The sequence below is a fragment of the Scatophagus argus genome, chromosome 11 (assembly GCF_020382885.2).
Source record: "Scatophagus argus isolate fScaArg1 chromosome 11, fScaArg1.pri, whole genome shotgun sequence".
Taxonomy (NCBI): Eukaryota; Metazoa; Chordata; class Actinopteri; family Scatophagidae; genus Scatophagus; species Scatophagus argus.
The window spans coordinates 13607639-13624096 of record NC_058503.1 but is presented as its reverse complement, the minus strand read 5'-3'; the positions used below and the strand labels follow the sequence as shown (position 1 = coordinate 13624096).

At 39.1% G+C, this 16458-nt stretch overlaps 1 long non-coding RNA gene across 1 annotated transcript in view; it reads left to right on the top strand.

The window, feature by feature from the left end:
• Positions 1-4072: 4072 nt before the first annotated feature.
• Positions 4073-16458, top strand: part of LOC124067438 — a 107073-nt gene continuing 94687 nt past the window's right edge. Inside the window, exon 1 of the long non-coding RNA XR_006844758.1 lies at positions 4073-4229. This is a non-coding gene — a long non-coding RNA (uncharacterized LOC124067438). The remainder of the gene's footprint in view (positions 4230-16458) is intronic.

Below are 16458 nucleotides of genomic sequence, written 5' to 3'. Positions count from 1 at the left end.
AGAAGGGAGAACCTTCAAGAAAGACAACCATTTCTGCAGCACTCCGCCAATCAGGCCTGTATGATAGAGTGGCCAGACAGAAGCCAGTCCTCAGTAAAATGCAAATGAAAGCCTGTCTGGGGTTTGCCAAAAGACACCTGAAGGACTCTCAGACCACGGGAAACAAAATTCTCTGGTCTGATGAAACAAAGATTGAACTCCTTGGCATGAATGACAAGCATCATGTCTGGAGTAAACCAGGCACTGCTCATCACCTGGCCAATACCATTCCTACTGTGAAGCATGGTGGTGGTAGCATCATGCTGTGGGGATGTTTTGCAGCAGCAGGAACTGAGACTAGTAAGGGTTGAGGGAAAGATGACTGCAGCAATGTAAAGAGACATCCTTGCTGACAACCTGCTCCAGAGTGCACTGGACCTCAGACTGGGGCGAAGGTTTATCTTTCAACAGGGCAACGACTCTATAAGCATACAGCCAACATTACAAACGAGTGGTTCTGGGACAACTCTGTGAACGTCTTTGAGTGGCCCAGCCAGAGCTCAGACTTGAACCCTATTGAGCATCTCTGGAGAGATCTGAAAATGGCTTTGCACCGACGCTCCGCATTCAACCTGATGGAGCTTGAAAGGTTCTGCATTGAAGAGTGGAAGAAACTGCCCAAAAGTAAGTGTGCCAAGCTTATAGGATCACACTCAATAAGACTTGAGGCTGTAATTGCTGCCAAAGGGGCTTCAACAAAGTATTGATCACAGGGTGTGAATACTTATGTCCATGTTATATTTTTGCCTTTTTTTTTTTTTAATAAATTTGGAAGAAATTCAAGCAAACTTGTTTCACTTTGTCATTATGGGGTATTTTGTGTAGAATTTTGAGGTGGGAAATGAATTTAATCCATTTTGGAATGAGACAGTAACATAACAAAATGTGCAAAAAGTGAAATGGTGTGAATACTTTCTGGATGCACTGTAACAGTGAGCAAAAATGTTTTAATATTCCATAGCACTAGTACGTTTTGTTGTTAAAACTCATGGACATTTTTTCCTCCTTTCAGATTTTTATTGTGTTTTCTCATCTTTCTCTGGAACTGTAAAAATTAAAAAAATGTCTACATCAGCGATGACATGTTTGGATCTTGAGGTCTTGCATGGCTTTACCCAGGTGTAGCACTTTGACAAGGTGCTGCATATGTTCTTGTCTGTGTTTATAGGTGCAGTGCAAACCAACTTTAAAGGTGCACACTGACACTTACTGTAGTGGAGCATGTAGATGATCTTAAATCAGTGAAAGCAAATTGGCTTCATGCTACTGGCTCTATTATTCAACTGTAATTTAATAAGATGTTTCCTTTTGGGTCGATAATTTATCAGCCTGATGTATATCTTGCATCGATATGAATATTCTCAGTGCTCATTGAAAATCAGATTTTAAGAGGTAGGCCTATAGGGAGGCCTACAAGCATGATTTCTGACATCAAGAACCGTGTGGAAGCCAATCCTTGTCCAATATTGGTTTCGGTATACACAAGTATGGTGTGGAAACTTGAAGCGTCCAGTGCACATTCACTGAGAACTACTTCACAGTGAAGTAGGAGATATTATTATTACATGGTGGCTAGGAGTGTTTGAGCTATGCATGGGCTGTAATGCAAGATGCACACCTGGAGTGTAGCTGCCCTCTGGAAACAGTCTAGATTTTGTCCACTAGATGTCAGTGAGCTCCCAGATTTGAGAAAGAACTTTCCAGCAGTCAGTCAGACATTTAACTTCAGTTTACGCATACACTGATCAAAATAAAGAGCACATCTTATCATAATATAATTATTTATTTTATTATTATTTATTTTCCCCATGTCTCATTGGTTTTAGGTAGCAATAGAATATTCAAATTAAATTTTCATTTTTCATATATATATATGTAAGTTGACTGATCAGTCTGACAGTTAGTGAAACTCGGATGAACAATTTTCAGTCATATGACTGAAAGGGCTGCTATAATCAAAGTCTTAAGATTTTGATGTTCTAGATGAAGGTGATTGTGTTTTGTTTCCTGGAATGGCTCTCTACCGCTTTCATTCCAAGGCAGCCACCAAAAGAGGGAGACATTACATTAACAATAAAGTAAAACATGAGCTGACATGACCTGTATAAAACCTCCACATGCTTTCTGTCTCTCAGGTAATGTCTCAGTTCTCATTACTTCAAACTCCGTAAACCATTAAGTTTATAGACCAAATCTGCAGATTTTTACATGTGCACACATGTCTATATGTTTAAATTTGTGCAGTGCGCTCGACCATGTTGCATTCTAAAATTTTGCCTTTGCTGCGTGTTCTTGTCAATCTCTTAGCAAATGCAATGCCTCTTAACTCGATATGAAGTTCATGTGCGTGAAGCTGACACAAAGAGCCGTGTGTGACTGTAGTCAGAAGATGGCAATGGTGTCAGGTTATAGCTTGGCTGTCAGCGTTGGTGGGCTGGACGGGCGGCAGCTCCGCGGTGAGCAGGGTTCCTTTCTGCCTGCTGGAGATCTTGTACTGGCTGCTTGAGTCAGCCCTAAGCCGCTCTCCCCACGCAGGGCTCCCTTCACCAGCGTTCACCTAAATCTGTCACACAGATTTGACACTGCGTCACTTGGAGTGCACTCTGAAATGACATGTATATAATGTGGAATATTGTGCACATTTACAGCCTGGACAGCCTTCCTTAGAGCATTAACAGTTTCCTTGTTTTTGTTTTTTTTATTTATTTATTTTTTTTTTACTTGTGGGTACAAAAAGAGTGGATGTTAACCAGAATATTTAGTACAAGTACGGTTAATACAAATAATTTTTTATGTCTAGGCCTAATATTAAAATACAGTTTTATTAATTATTTTTTTGCATCATTTGCATGATTTATTTGGTGAATAAAACCGTTCAAATTATAAGAACAAATACTTTTTTTATTGGGGAGGGAGATGTAGCAAGAGGTTAATTGTTTCATCAAATTCAAAGACCAGTTGACAGCATAACCACATGGGGACTTTTACCAACTGAACGTTGGCTTTACGTTTCTGTGACCAGTCAAAATTTTACCACCAAACGTTCGGCACGTCTAGGCCATAAACCTAATAATCCAAATCAGCTCAAATTATGCTCATAGCTATTTGTGCGTGAGGAATTACTCTAAATGCTGTCTTGTATCTTTTTCCCTATGAGAAAACAATTTACACTGGTCCTGGTTTTAGAATGAATTAATTTCAACCCCCTATTTCAGATTAGCACTGAACAGAAATGTGAAATATGAAACTGAAATGTTAAAAGAACAAAATGATTAATAAAAATGCATTCATGTTGACCAAATTATGTTAACTTATTAAATCTTGTTAATGTTTAACACACATTTACACACACTTGTTTGTGTGTGTGTGTATATATATATATATATATATATATCATTTCTTTTTTGTTGAATCCCATATTTTCACAGTTGACATTAATTATGTACTTGCTTTTATTGTATGGCAACATGTATTTACACACTGCTCCCTAAATATTTTTTAAGATATTTTTAGATATTTACATTAATCATTTCTTAATATATATCCAATATGTAATATAAAAGCTCTGTGTTTATTTAGACTTATGCATCCGACCATCCGTCTCTGTCTGTCGTCGTGTGTTTCCTCGATAAGCTCCTGCCTGGAGAAGGTTCTGCTTTAGGAACAGACAGAGGCAGAGGACTCAGTGCCCGTCACCCTGGGTTCACTTCTTCCCCTCATACGGCTTTCACTCGGTCGCTTTCTTCTGCAGTATTTACTGGATAAAGTGGCAGCAACTGGCCTTGGTGGCCAGTAAGAAGGATTTTCTCTCCCCAGCTGGTGTGACTTTGTTTCTGGCTTTGTACTGCAGAAAGTGGCTTTGAAACTGGGTTGTGGTTTAGGGTTCTCGAGGCATAACGTCTCAGGTTTTAAATATTGCTGTAATTCACAACCATATTATATGATATAATGATGTTTGTTTAGATATATATGAGTATGCTGTAAGGAGTTTTTGTTTCTGTTTTTAATAACTGTGCTGTTTGTGTCTCCAGAAGCTGGCCTGGGAGGATCATTATGATTCACTTATTCTGGTGCAAATGAGAAGTCATGGACGTCTGCTCCTTTGGGAATCTCCACCCCTTTGAAAAGAGAATGGAGGTTAAAAATCTGCTAAATGAGTTAGCAGTAACCAGGATCCTTCTCCTCCACAGGTACTGAGTTTGATTAATTTTTGACCTTTGGAAACTTTTCACTCCTTTTTAAGCCCTCTTTTATATTTTCCCACCATGGGATAATAAGGAGCGGTGTTCTACAGGGTGTTACGCTGAGAACCTAAAGGAACACTTTGTTTGCACATGAATTATGTAGGTACACAGGAACCCTGATGAAAACAGTAAATATACTGTATACCACCAGAATTTTACAAATATTTTCAGATTTTAAAGTATTCTCAAACATGTATGCACTGGATAGAAATATCCAAATACATTATAGATTATATGAACAATATTTTAAATACTTTCTTAACTTAAAAGAGGACTAAAAAAAACTTTTTGGCCTATAAATAATAATGTAAGGGATGCTTATTTTCTCACACAGGTGTTTAGAAATCCTCTCTCTGATAAATCATAATCTGTAAACTTACCCATAGACAGCGGTGACAGGTTTCCTCGGATAATGTAGAAAAATGGGGAAAGAGAGGGCTGGGCTTAAGTAGAGCTGTGATTTAGAGCAGAGAGATGCAGCATCTCTCCTTTCCAGTGGAGGCCCTCCTGGGTTTGATTTAATTCTCTCCTTGCACTATTAAAAAGGCCTTCTACTCTCTTCACTGCATGCACCTTGCTGTCATAACTGGCACAAAATCATTTATCAGTGCCGCTTGCAGGCAGTGCGACTAAGGCCTTTCGCCGTGTATATTTTTCCATTATTGATTATGTACGTAATGCATGAAGAAGTACAAAGATGGGTCTCCTCCTGTGTTGGAATGACCATATTAGGCCAGTAGATGAGGGAACTTTTTCTGCTTCATCTACGAATCCATATAGCAATCATCATTCCTGCTGGGAAGGAAACTTTGTTCTTTAAATGATTTTTCATTTCACTGTTGTCTTACCAGCCCCTGAACTCAACAGTGATCCTGTGCTGGACACACGACGAGCAGTTATTTGGTGCAATAAACTGAAAGGCAGTGAATGTCAGTGTTCCCCTTTGTTGTTTAATTTATTTTCTTTTCAAAGTGAAGGGAGGTGTCCTTGCTGTGAGAGTTAGTCATTGATGTGGCTATAGTTAGTCTGTCCCCTGCTGAGACTGTCTGTAGGAGATGCTACTTCCTCTCTCTGGCTCGTTCATGGCTTCCTTTGCCCGGGACTGTCGTCTCGCTCGGTCTGTTTGGCTACATTTTATGTGGGGGTGGGTGCACTTGATCAAGAACAAAAAGATTTAAGTGTGAAGAACAGCGGAGCCACAGTTCCAAGAGTCACACTGCTCTGGGGTCAAACAAAGTCCTGTAACCTTCTCAGCTAAGCCGGCACTCTTGAGACTCATACTATTGTAGCTGAGATCAGTGTGTCTGCATCTTCTTAAAAGTGTTGATTTAAACAAGTGTGGCCCATCATAGCATGTTGCATAACAACCCTTGAGCCCAGAATAGGTATTAGTCAGTTATATAATTCTTTAATGGACTTAAAAACATAATAAAGTCATTGGTGATATCAGATTTCAGACTAGTTAAGAAAAGATTAAATGCTCCTAGTCTGTTATGCCAGCTCACATGCACACTAATACTATATTATTGAACTTTATCACATAAAAGAACTTACTATGAAATCATAGGCAGCGCGATTGCTGGAGGTTGAGCTTATTCATCAGCAACCTTCATTTGTTATATTTAGAGTTATAATGATGCTAAATTGTTTTATCAACAACTAACTAATGGTCTTATCAGCAATTGATGAACCATCTACTCGATAAGCTTAAGGTAAATGGAAAGAATCTATTACAGGCTGGGAGTCTTTTATCTCAGCCGTCTGAAATATTGACACTTACAGTAATTTGTCCCCATTTTCTATTGATTTCTTGTTTTTCTTTCAGGTTATGCTGTAAACAGGGTAAATAATGACAGATTTGATCAGAGTTCCCTTCAGAGATGATCCGCACTTAGCAATCTGTGCTGGTGACATAGTTCACTCATCAGTTGTGTAACTAATGAAAGCCCTGCAGAGTGGCAATCACAGCCGTTTCGGATTTTCAGTGAAGGCTAGGTCAGTGGTGACATCTCTCAGAAACAGACCAGGCATGTTGTCGATGCTACACAAAGTCTGGTTGAGACCTGAAGATGTTGATCAGTGCAGGCAGGGGATTTGTTAGTTTGCTAATTGTGATTCATAAGTCAGATGAAAGGAGGTGTGGCTTTTGCAGCAGTTTGTTGAGTTCAGACAACCAAGCCCTGGCAGGAACGGGAAACACAATTTTGAGTAACAGAGAAGCGTTCGCAAAACTTCACAAAGGCAGTAAGCAGAGCAATGTTTTCTCAAGCATTATGTGGCTCTACGAGGAAAGTCTTTCTTCAATTCTGTATCATCTCTATCCTAATTACTGCGAGTCTGTGATATTGTTATGATCATGCATATTCTTTCACCATACCATACAAGAACTGCTCTTCTAGAAGAGAACTGGAAACTTTTCAACTCCCCTATTTATTTCGAAGATCTGTGCCTAAAACTGTGATGTCTTTCCTGGGTTTTATCATTTCTATATCGCTGTCTGGAATGCATTGGTAAGCCGGGCCTCCAAGGGCTAGCATATAGCTCTCTCTGCAGGCTTTGTACAGGATGAAGAAGTCATAATCCTCAAACAGACTTAAATTCCTCCAGAAAGGCTCTTGATCCTGAATCCACTCATTTTCTTCAAACAACCAGACCCAAAAGAGAAGAGATATTTGGGCATGGCTGAAATCCTTGATTGAAATCTGCTACAAGTGGGCACAGACACACATGCACATCTGCGCACACACACACACACACGCACACACACATATACAAACAACCCCCACATGCACGTAAATACATGCACATCCACCTCCCCAGCCGTCGCCTGCTGTCGGTGAGAGCCTGGACCAGACTGTTGAGAGGGTCTCTCCGAGCTCTTATTAAAAGGTAAACTTCTCTAAGGCCAGGGAATCATGTCAATCACAGGTTGTGTTTTCGCACCGAGCCCAAAGCCTGCTCTCTCCACCCTGTCAGACGTTGTTATCACCCTCAAAGCCATATCAGAATGCTGTTTGTTCTGCGCTTTAGTTTCACCCACACAGTGGATTCAAAAAGGTACAGGTCTATTTGATAGTGTATATTTCATTGCCGGAGAGAGACTGTGTTTGTCTTGCTGTGTTTGTCAGCTTGTATTTGAGCTGAGGGTTCCTATTAAAACTAAACACCATATCAGAGGAATATTGCCACCGCCAGGCTCTTTTAAATCGCATATTGAGCCCATGGAGTGTGGAAGCAATTTAGTTGTAGCATAGTTTATAAGTGTGTCTGTGCAGGTGATGTTTCTATTTACTCTTGAACCTCATTTATTTACACACAGGAGCCTCCCTCCACATATTTCATATAGTGTAATAATTACTTCCTTCTGTCAGCTAAGACTTGAAAACTTCATGTGACTTTGCCATTATACTCGTTATGTTCAGTATACTTTATGCTCGAGATAACTGAGGAAGCTTGTGTTATACCAGTCAGACAAGATGCAGGTTAGCTGCACCACCAGCATATCAGGTGTTGTGTTGTTCCTTTTGTGGAAAACTTTTAACTGCTTATCAGAATATGACTGGATGGATAATTCTTTTTTGTTTAAACTGTCGGGACATTTATGTTTAGTCTGGGAAACAACTACCACTTTACTGGTCCTGTTTTCCAAACTGACTGCAGTCAAACTCTAGTAAAAAATAAAATAACATAAAGCATTTTATCTCATGTAGTGCATAGTGGCGAGCACAGGTGATCCAACACCAGATTGAGTGATGTAGCTACTCATGTCTGTATCTGATATTTTTACTAATATCATGACACCTTGTTTGACCATATCACTCGGCCGTATTTAATCTAACGTGAATTTGTGGCTGAAGATTTATGAAAATGTTTTCTAAATAATCTCAATTTGTATTAAAGAATTTAAGGTTAGTGTTAAAAGTACAGTAGAATTAATTTGTAGATTATTGTCATGTATAATGCTTTCACCTATAATCCAAATCGTCTACTGCTTTTTGTGGGGAAAACATGCTTTGTAAATTTCCTAAAAAAAAGATCATGTCCTGTATAGGTGCACGTCACAGCTTTTAAGATTCCCTAAACCTAAATATAATTATCTTATTAAAATCCCTTTAATCTTGATGATAACCTACATATCTTGTGTGATGTCTGACATCAGTGTCAGTTAATCGCTGTACATACCTGCTGGATCCTGCTCATTCACTCGCCTATGCATAAGGAAAACAGTTGTGAAGCAGTAGGGCTTTTCCAGTCATTAGTAAGTTTGCTGGACAAACTGCAGGATCTTACACTGTGGGTGGCTGGGGAAATAAAAAGGTACTTAAGCTAGTATTGACCTTGTTGCTGGACCTACTGCTGTTTGCTCTGTGGACAACCTTCCACAACAGACACACACACACGTACACACACATTATATGATTTTACATGCATGTCAGAGAGAAATACAGTGAGAGATGAAGGATGAAAGCAGTATTGGGTGTCCAATATTGTCAGGCCGTCTTGGTATGTTGTTGTTGTTGTTACTTAAGGTGCATAACAACAACAACTATAACAACAGACAGGCGGGCAAGCAAGCAAGCGGATTTAGTCAAAGTAATTATAAATGCTTGAACAAACCCAAAGTTAATTTTTCATTGCAGGCTCTCAATTTTTCATTGAAAACAAACTAAATGAAAAGAATAAGAACAAAGAACTTAAATCTGTTTTAATTAGTACTGCAAACAGTTCAGTACTCCTGTCTGTTCAAGAATCCATATCTGTATACGAGAAAACAGTCCAAGAAGGTTTGTGATTGAACGCCGTGTAAATAACCTATTACTGCAACTCCGGCTGATTAACATATGATTGTAATTCATCATATCATGTGCAGCTGGTGACATCTTGCAGTAGCATTTATTCCATGTTGATACATGCCTTTGGTTCCTTTTTGACAACTCAAAACAAACAGATTGCAATCTGTCGCTACATTTGCTCAAGATGAATGGAGAAAATGAATCGGGAAATCAGGTGTGTCAGGTGATTAGCACAATCACGTCTGAGATCCTTGTGGAATTATAGTAACTTGGTATATTTGGGTAAACACTGACAGTGCAGACAGAGCCACGTGAGCAATCTACATGATCTTTATTTTTAAAAACACACCTTATGATGTTACGGTCTGCTGTGTAACCGAGCATTGCTATGATGAGATCAGCATTAGTGGTATTAAATAACACCACTGTGACCTTGTGTGGATACGAAGTCACCGCACCACCAAAAAATGAACAGGTAGTGATTGACTCTGCTTTTTAAAACGCACATATCAGTCTTATGTCCTTAATGCAGTTCAGCTGCTGTTAAAGCTTTAGCTTTGTTAGCATAGGATTTAAACCTATTTGATAATAATGTGATTTTGATATTTAAGAGTTGGGGGGGATCCAATAACAATATGTCAGCCGATATTCTTTAAACGGCTGAAAAATGTCAGTACTCTCCAGTGGACAGACTGTGTAATAGAGACACTGTCTCTGAATGGCCTCAAACATGTTTGGCATTTTTGTACTGCAGTAACTTGTTATTTATTGACCAACGTATACTGTAGGCAAACCTGTGACGATATAGCTGTAATATGCTCGTTTTATCTTTTGCCAAATACAAAGAGGCCTACATTTTCAGTTATGATGAACTGATTAATACAAAACATGTTTTTAATCCTCAGAAGTCAAACAAAGCCAATTATATAATTATGACATTTATATAACCTGTAATTTAACCTGTAATTTGGGTTAAAATCACTTGGCATTTTAGTAAGCTTTGCTCTACAAGAACACTGTGGAATTACTGATGAAATGAAAGTTAACTGGAATAGTGACTTTTTAATGAAAATTATGAGGGTGTTTTGAGTTTTTTTTTTCTTTTCTTTTTCTATAATCTTGAAGTTTTACAAAACAAAAGCGAAGAGCTCGACCGAAAATTGTGCTGGCTGCCAAATCGTGTTTGCCTTGCACACTGCTCGCCTTGGCAAAGTGGGAATTCGAGTGGTATCACTGGGGACGTTGGCAGTGCGGCTCTGTTGTGCAGCAGTCTCAGGATAGTAATGGGACGCAGTCACCAGGGAACCCATCGAGTTTGTGTACTGAGGGAGAACTGACAGGAGCATAAGAGAGAGCAGAGAGATTCAAACGAGTGAGCAATAGTGGGGGAAATAGAGGAGCATTTGTATGGTCTTCTCTGCCACTGAAGTTGTAAAATGGAAACATAATTCTCCCCTGACAGCTACAGTAGATCTAACCCCCTGAGTTGAGCTGCTTATGATGTTGTGAGGCATAGAGGTGGACCGCAGGGGTGTCCCAAAGGCTTGTTGTTTCTTGTCAGAGATTAGATTGAACCAAGCGGCTCTGGTTCATGCTCATGCTTGAGAGAAGCCAGGACTCCGTCACTGACCACAACCTCTGAGCTTTGCTCTGCATTACTGTATCCAGCTTTATTTCCCATTGTAAAATAAATGATGTTATTTTCAAAAGGCTCAACCTTCCTTGGGGGGTTTCCATACTGTTGAATATTTGTTAACTGTGGCACACTATACACTGGTGCATTTCTGGCCATTGGGAATGAAGACAAAGCTATATATTTATGTTTCTCGTTTTACCGTTTGTTTCTGCTTTATTATGTCAGTGTTGATTTCCCACTCTGCTTAATAGACATATTTGCTTTATATGCTACACATTTCCTGCTTTTCAAATTAGTCTGCTTTGTGATTTTTAAACCATGATCCCAAAAACCAGTGAAAAGATTAAATGTATGTTGTTGGCAAGGTGCTGACATTTATTTATTCAACAATAGCTTTAGTAGGGAAAGTGTAGAAATTAGTTTGGCTTCATTTATTTGAGATTTTGTCAAAAAGTCAGATTGGGAAAGTTTGGATAAGTATGTATATATAATATGTATAGCATGTAATGTATAACTTCTCATGGTCGTGGTGCGATGTGAATGAAGTAGAGAGGAAGCTTCATGTCAGTTCCAGCCTCAACAAATATGACAGGAACACAGTGATTTGACAAAGCAATTGATTTTCTTTCATCAGTTGGGGGAGGTGTTTTAACAACTGTTAGAGGTGTGACAAAAAGCCGCAAAACTCTTTAAAAAAAAATTAGCTTGCTCAGTATCATTTTTTTCAACAATTAAATTTGCAATGATGAATTCAGTATTTACAAAGTTCTAAGATTTCCTTAGTCTTAGTATCACTCTTAAGTGTTTTGGGGAATTGTATTTCATGATTGCCTTTAGTCTGTACTTAAGTAAATTGCACTGTAATTGTCTGGTAATAGAGATTTTTAGAAATCGCCCCCTTTGCTGTACTAATCAGTTTGATGCATGCTTGTCTGCTCTGTGAGCGAAGAGGTTAGCTGTCCCCCTTAGTTTTAGACAGAAGGTTTAAGAAGGGATCCACTGGAGGCATCTGTCAATGAGGTAAAGAGTGCTGACAGCCATACGTCATCTCTGCCTGGTGCAGGCCCCTCTATTTAAAAGAGTATGGCAGTCAAAAGCCCATAAAAGTGAGTGACTCCTCAGGAGCATCTGCCACTGCATGCAGGGAGGAGATTCAATGTGAAAAAGGGGAGATAATGTGCTCACTCACTAATGGGCACCCGACTAGACACAGGCTCATTTTTCACATCATGTCATCTGTAAGGTTTGAATAAAAGTAATGGCCACAGTGAGCCTGGATCTCTCCCAGCCATTATGGCTTTTGCTTCCTCACTTTTATTTGTGTTGACTTGTACAGTCGGAGGAGATGACAGTCTCTGGGTCTCTGGATCAGTCAGAGTGATGATCTGCACTGCTCTCCCCTGCTGCTGACAGGTCCCTTCTCTCTGGCAGGCATGTGAGGCCAGAATGCCGCACTACGTCATATCAAATGCTGTAATCTGACAGAATAAAGAGATCTGCACACTGGAGACATCACAAACTCTGTCTTTTGTAATTTTCTGACAGAGACAGAAGGGGGAAATGAAGGGGTTTCCACAGTTTCATGTAGTAAGAATTAGTGTCAGTCAAAGTTAAGTGGCTATTTTAAGATAAATAGGAGAGGATTTCTGTGGCATGTTTTGGGGCACTGGGCTTTAAAAGACTATGCTAATGTGAGTAGATGCTGATTGGTCATTGGGTGTTTTCATTTCCTGAACATTCAGAGTCACAGGATACAGCGTGTCTAAATATCCATTCTGAAAAGGTTAGTGCGTAATTAACACTTAAATTCACTGCCACTGTCAGCCATGTTCAGTTCAGAATAACAATGGATACTTAGATGTTAATAATAATAATGATAATAATAATAATAATAATAATAATAATAATAATAACCCCTGTTTCAGTTGTATTAGTACTTCAGGCCTCAGTCATTTAATGTATGTAAAAAAGGTGAGGGAAAAGCATTAATATATAACCTATTTTATGCTTCATCAGTTACTTTTAAAATAAAGGACTGTTTTGTGTCATCCCCTGAAAAACTGGCAAGACCGATGAGAAAACAAGTGATTTCCTTATTAGGTTCAGGAGTCAAAGGCCTTCTTCCAGAGCTGTGGTTTTCAAGAGCCCAGTAGATTAAGACATATATTGGATTCATGATGGAGGCCACAAAGTTCATTTTCAAAATAAAACAGGATATTATTCACAGTCCTTTTAAAATTCAGATTGCCAGCTGACCTGTGACTTGGAAGTAGTGTATTACATTTTCAATGAGCTGCTGCTATGTCACTAGACAGAAAAATCCCATTTCTGGCTCCTCTGCCAGGGGAATTATGGGATTAGAGCAACCACAGTTTAAGGAACTATGAGAGAAACAAAGAGAGTAAAATTTAATTTTGACATCTAATTTTTGTTTTGTTTCCTTCATACATGATTTTTCCTTTTTTTTAAAAAAAAGCTGCAGACTGTGTCACTGTGTTAATTCTTGAAAGCAATGGAACTGAGACGGATATCTTATTGTGAGTCGTACTGAGACAACACTGTAGTGAGGGGAAACAAAATCAGTCCTGCTTTGTAAGGCAGTGAAAATCTCCCACCGGTGATATTATAAGAGACACATGCACACAGCTCTGGCTGATTTTCATATATATTAAAATCACTACCTACTGTGGCATATGAAATTGTGCAAACTGCTAAGGCCTAAGCTTACCATTGGAACTTCTGCTTCTCTTTGATTCAGATTTTCCTCTCGATTCTCTGACCCTAAAAAAGGTGGCCAATAATCTCATTCACACACTTTTTCCATCATAGACCCCCGCATACCCTACATAAGACTGTAGAAGTAATATTGACATTGTTCAGCTGCATAAAAAGTTGCATGTCATACACAAATATTATGAAAAGTTAACACTTTCCTCCAAGCGGTATGCACTCATAGCTTCCAGTACAATAGAAATCTCCATTTAAACCCTCCCCCAGGACTGTGGAAATCGGTCTGTATATGCAGTACTGGCACTGAAATATCAATATAATATTCGGTCCAAATTCTAATTTTAGTGTTACACTGCTGACTGCTGATGTTGAGGAAGTATGCTGAGCATAATCAGTCAGTAGACCTGGTGAAGGGCTGCACCGCACATGGTAATAAAGCCACAACTTCAGCATGGTGAGCTCATTCCCATAGTACTCCCCCATCCAACCCCCCATCTCCCTGCACCAATGCCTGCCTCATCACTCCACACAAAATATCCCACCCTTAATTGGTCTGTGCTCCTCCAACATGTTTGTAATGAAAAAGCAGCACATAATTCTTAGTTTGTTGGCTGGCAGAGCCCAATTTACAAAAGTGGAGGTTGGTGATAAGCAGAGACAGTACGGCTGTGGAGTGCTCAGAACAATGAATCACCCTGCTGCCAGGGTTGAGCAGAATATAATTGAGTCCAACATCTCTGAGCACTTTCACCATAATTAATGATAATCTGTAACAGAGGAATCTGAGATTCCAGTTCACAGAACTGTTTAATTAGGCCCAGTAATGAAAGCACAGGCACTACAAGAATATGGCCGGCCTCATGATTAATGATTTGTGCTACTGAACACAAAAGTGCTGCACCGTTAACTCCAACGGATGCTGCTGTGTCTCCCTGGCATTTACAGAACACCAAAATACATATGGAGCTGTTTGCATCCCCTATATAAAACAGGATAAATACTATGTTTTTTCTGTGTGCATATTCTCCTGTATTCTTAATATTTAATACCCTGGATTTACCAAAAAAATCTTTCACCTCTAGTGTAATTAGTACATGTCAATTCAGTTGCATGCAGTTCAGTCAGTGTATATTAATATATTGCACTGATGAAATTGTAAATGTAACTAAGCATTACACAAAATCAAATGTATGTGAAGTTTAAAATATGTTTAAATGTTGTCAACGGTTCTGTTGTGGGAAACACTTTTTCAAAGTGAACACAATGACTTACACAACCAAACTACTGCTTATTTATACAGCTGTGATAAAGCTCTCTGCAAAAAGACTGACATATGACAGAAAAAAATAATGTGTGGTACCATTCACTCCAGTAATAAAAAAAGGACATAAGAATTGAGGTCCTTTACTTAAAAGTATGGATTACATTATTGAATGAAATGCTCCAGCTCCTGTTTGTGCCTCGCAGGCATCTTTGTGGTTATTTCCTGGTAGTATAGCCAGAGTCTGCGACTTCATAACACAGCAGCATGCAGGGCTTCGCGGCAGCTGTGTGCTAGACTGGCTCCACCTTTTAAATGGATCTCATGAAATGCACAGTAATACAGTCATACCATTATAGAAAACAAAATAAGATTTCTGTTTGGCATGAATTGGATTTCTGCCCAGAAAAAAGCTATTAGTCACTCGCTGTCAGTTTGTTGACTGCTTCGAGTTTGATGTTTTTGTGCGCTAGACCTCTGAAGTTAAATTTCACACTTACTTGCATATTTTAAACTTAATGCTTCCTTTGGTGAAAATATGGTTTGGTGAATCAAGGGTCATGCTAAGAGACTTAATAGAAGGATCAGACCATTATGAAATAATAGGAACAATATTCTGTGCAGGAGCCTGCTATTCATTTTATTCATCATACCTTTCAGTAAAATGTTGAAGTCTCCATCAAGCAGACACAAGCCTGAGGAAACGACAGCGTGAAAGGCAATAAGCGTAGAAAACCAGGCGCAGAAGCTCTACCCTCATAAATCTATGACAAAACTTTCCAAAAATGAGAAAGAGGACACAAAAAAGGGAGAAAAATAGATGTATTCCTGAGAAAGAAATGACTGTAACCGCCCACCCCCTTGCCATCCCTTTTCCCATGTCTAAATCTTGTTTAGTTCTTTAATTCTACAGTTTCTGACCTGGATCTGACCATCGCTGCACATGAAAGAAATTACAAAAGCCTCTCAGTCACAGCAGCCCAGCTTCCTCCTGCACCACAGCATTTGTCATTGCCAAAACAGCAGAGTTTAATTAAGTGTTGTGAGCAGCCTAGTGAGAAACACACTTTAAATTAAACCTCTGAACATGCTGCTATTGGTTCTTTACCTTCTCAACAATCAGCGGGGTATACGGCATAAATTTCTATCTCTCAAGGGGGAAGGCAGCTGCTGCACCTCTAGCGATTCATAAACGGCTTGCCTCCCCAAGAGCAATCTCTATTACAGCACATTTCATTATAGCCCAGTTTGGAAACAGCAAGCAGATGAATGTGATAATTAATGTCCCTTCCCAGCTAAACATTTTATTTACTCTTGATGAATTAACGGTCGTTATCAGGGTTGAAAAAGAAAGGCATGTACTGTATGTAGGTGCATCTGTGTGGGTGAAAAGAATTACATGGCAAATTATCTTCTGAGGCATCAAGCAATTCTTGGTGCAAGAGATGGAATTAATTCCCTTCTATAAAAATGGATTGTTTCAAGTTGGTCAGCGTTTTGATTCAGCTATGCATTTGTAAGTATGTCCGTTTATAATATCATAAGATACATCAGTTGCACCAATGGGAACAGTTGAGGAAGAAGCTAAAAGAAGTCACTGGACTGTTAGATCCACGGCAAAGACTTTTGTTAAGTGGCATTTGAACTTCTAAGATTCATAATATTACATTTGTGAAAGTGTCCATCTTCACAGAAAGACTGAATTTTAGACACCTCAGTGCCCAAAATTCAAAGAGCACATGGAGCATTTTCACG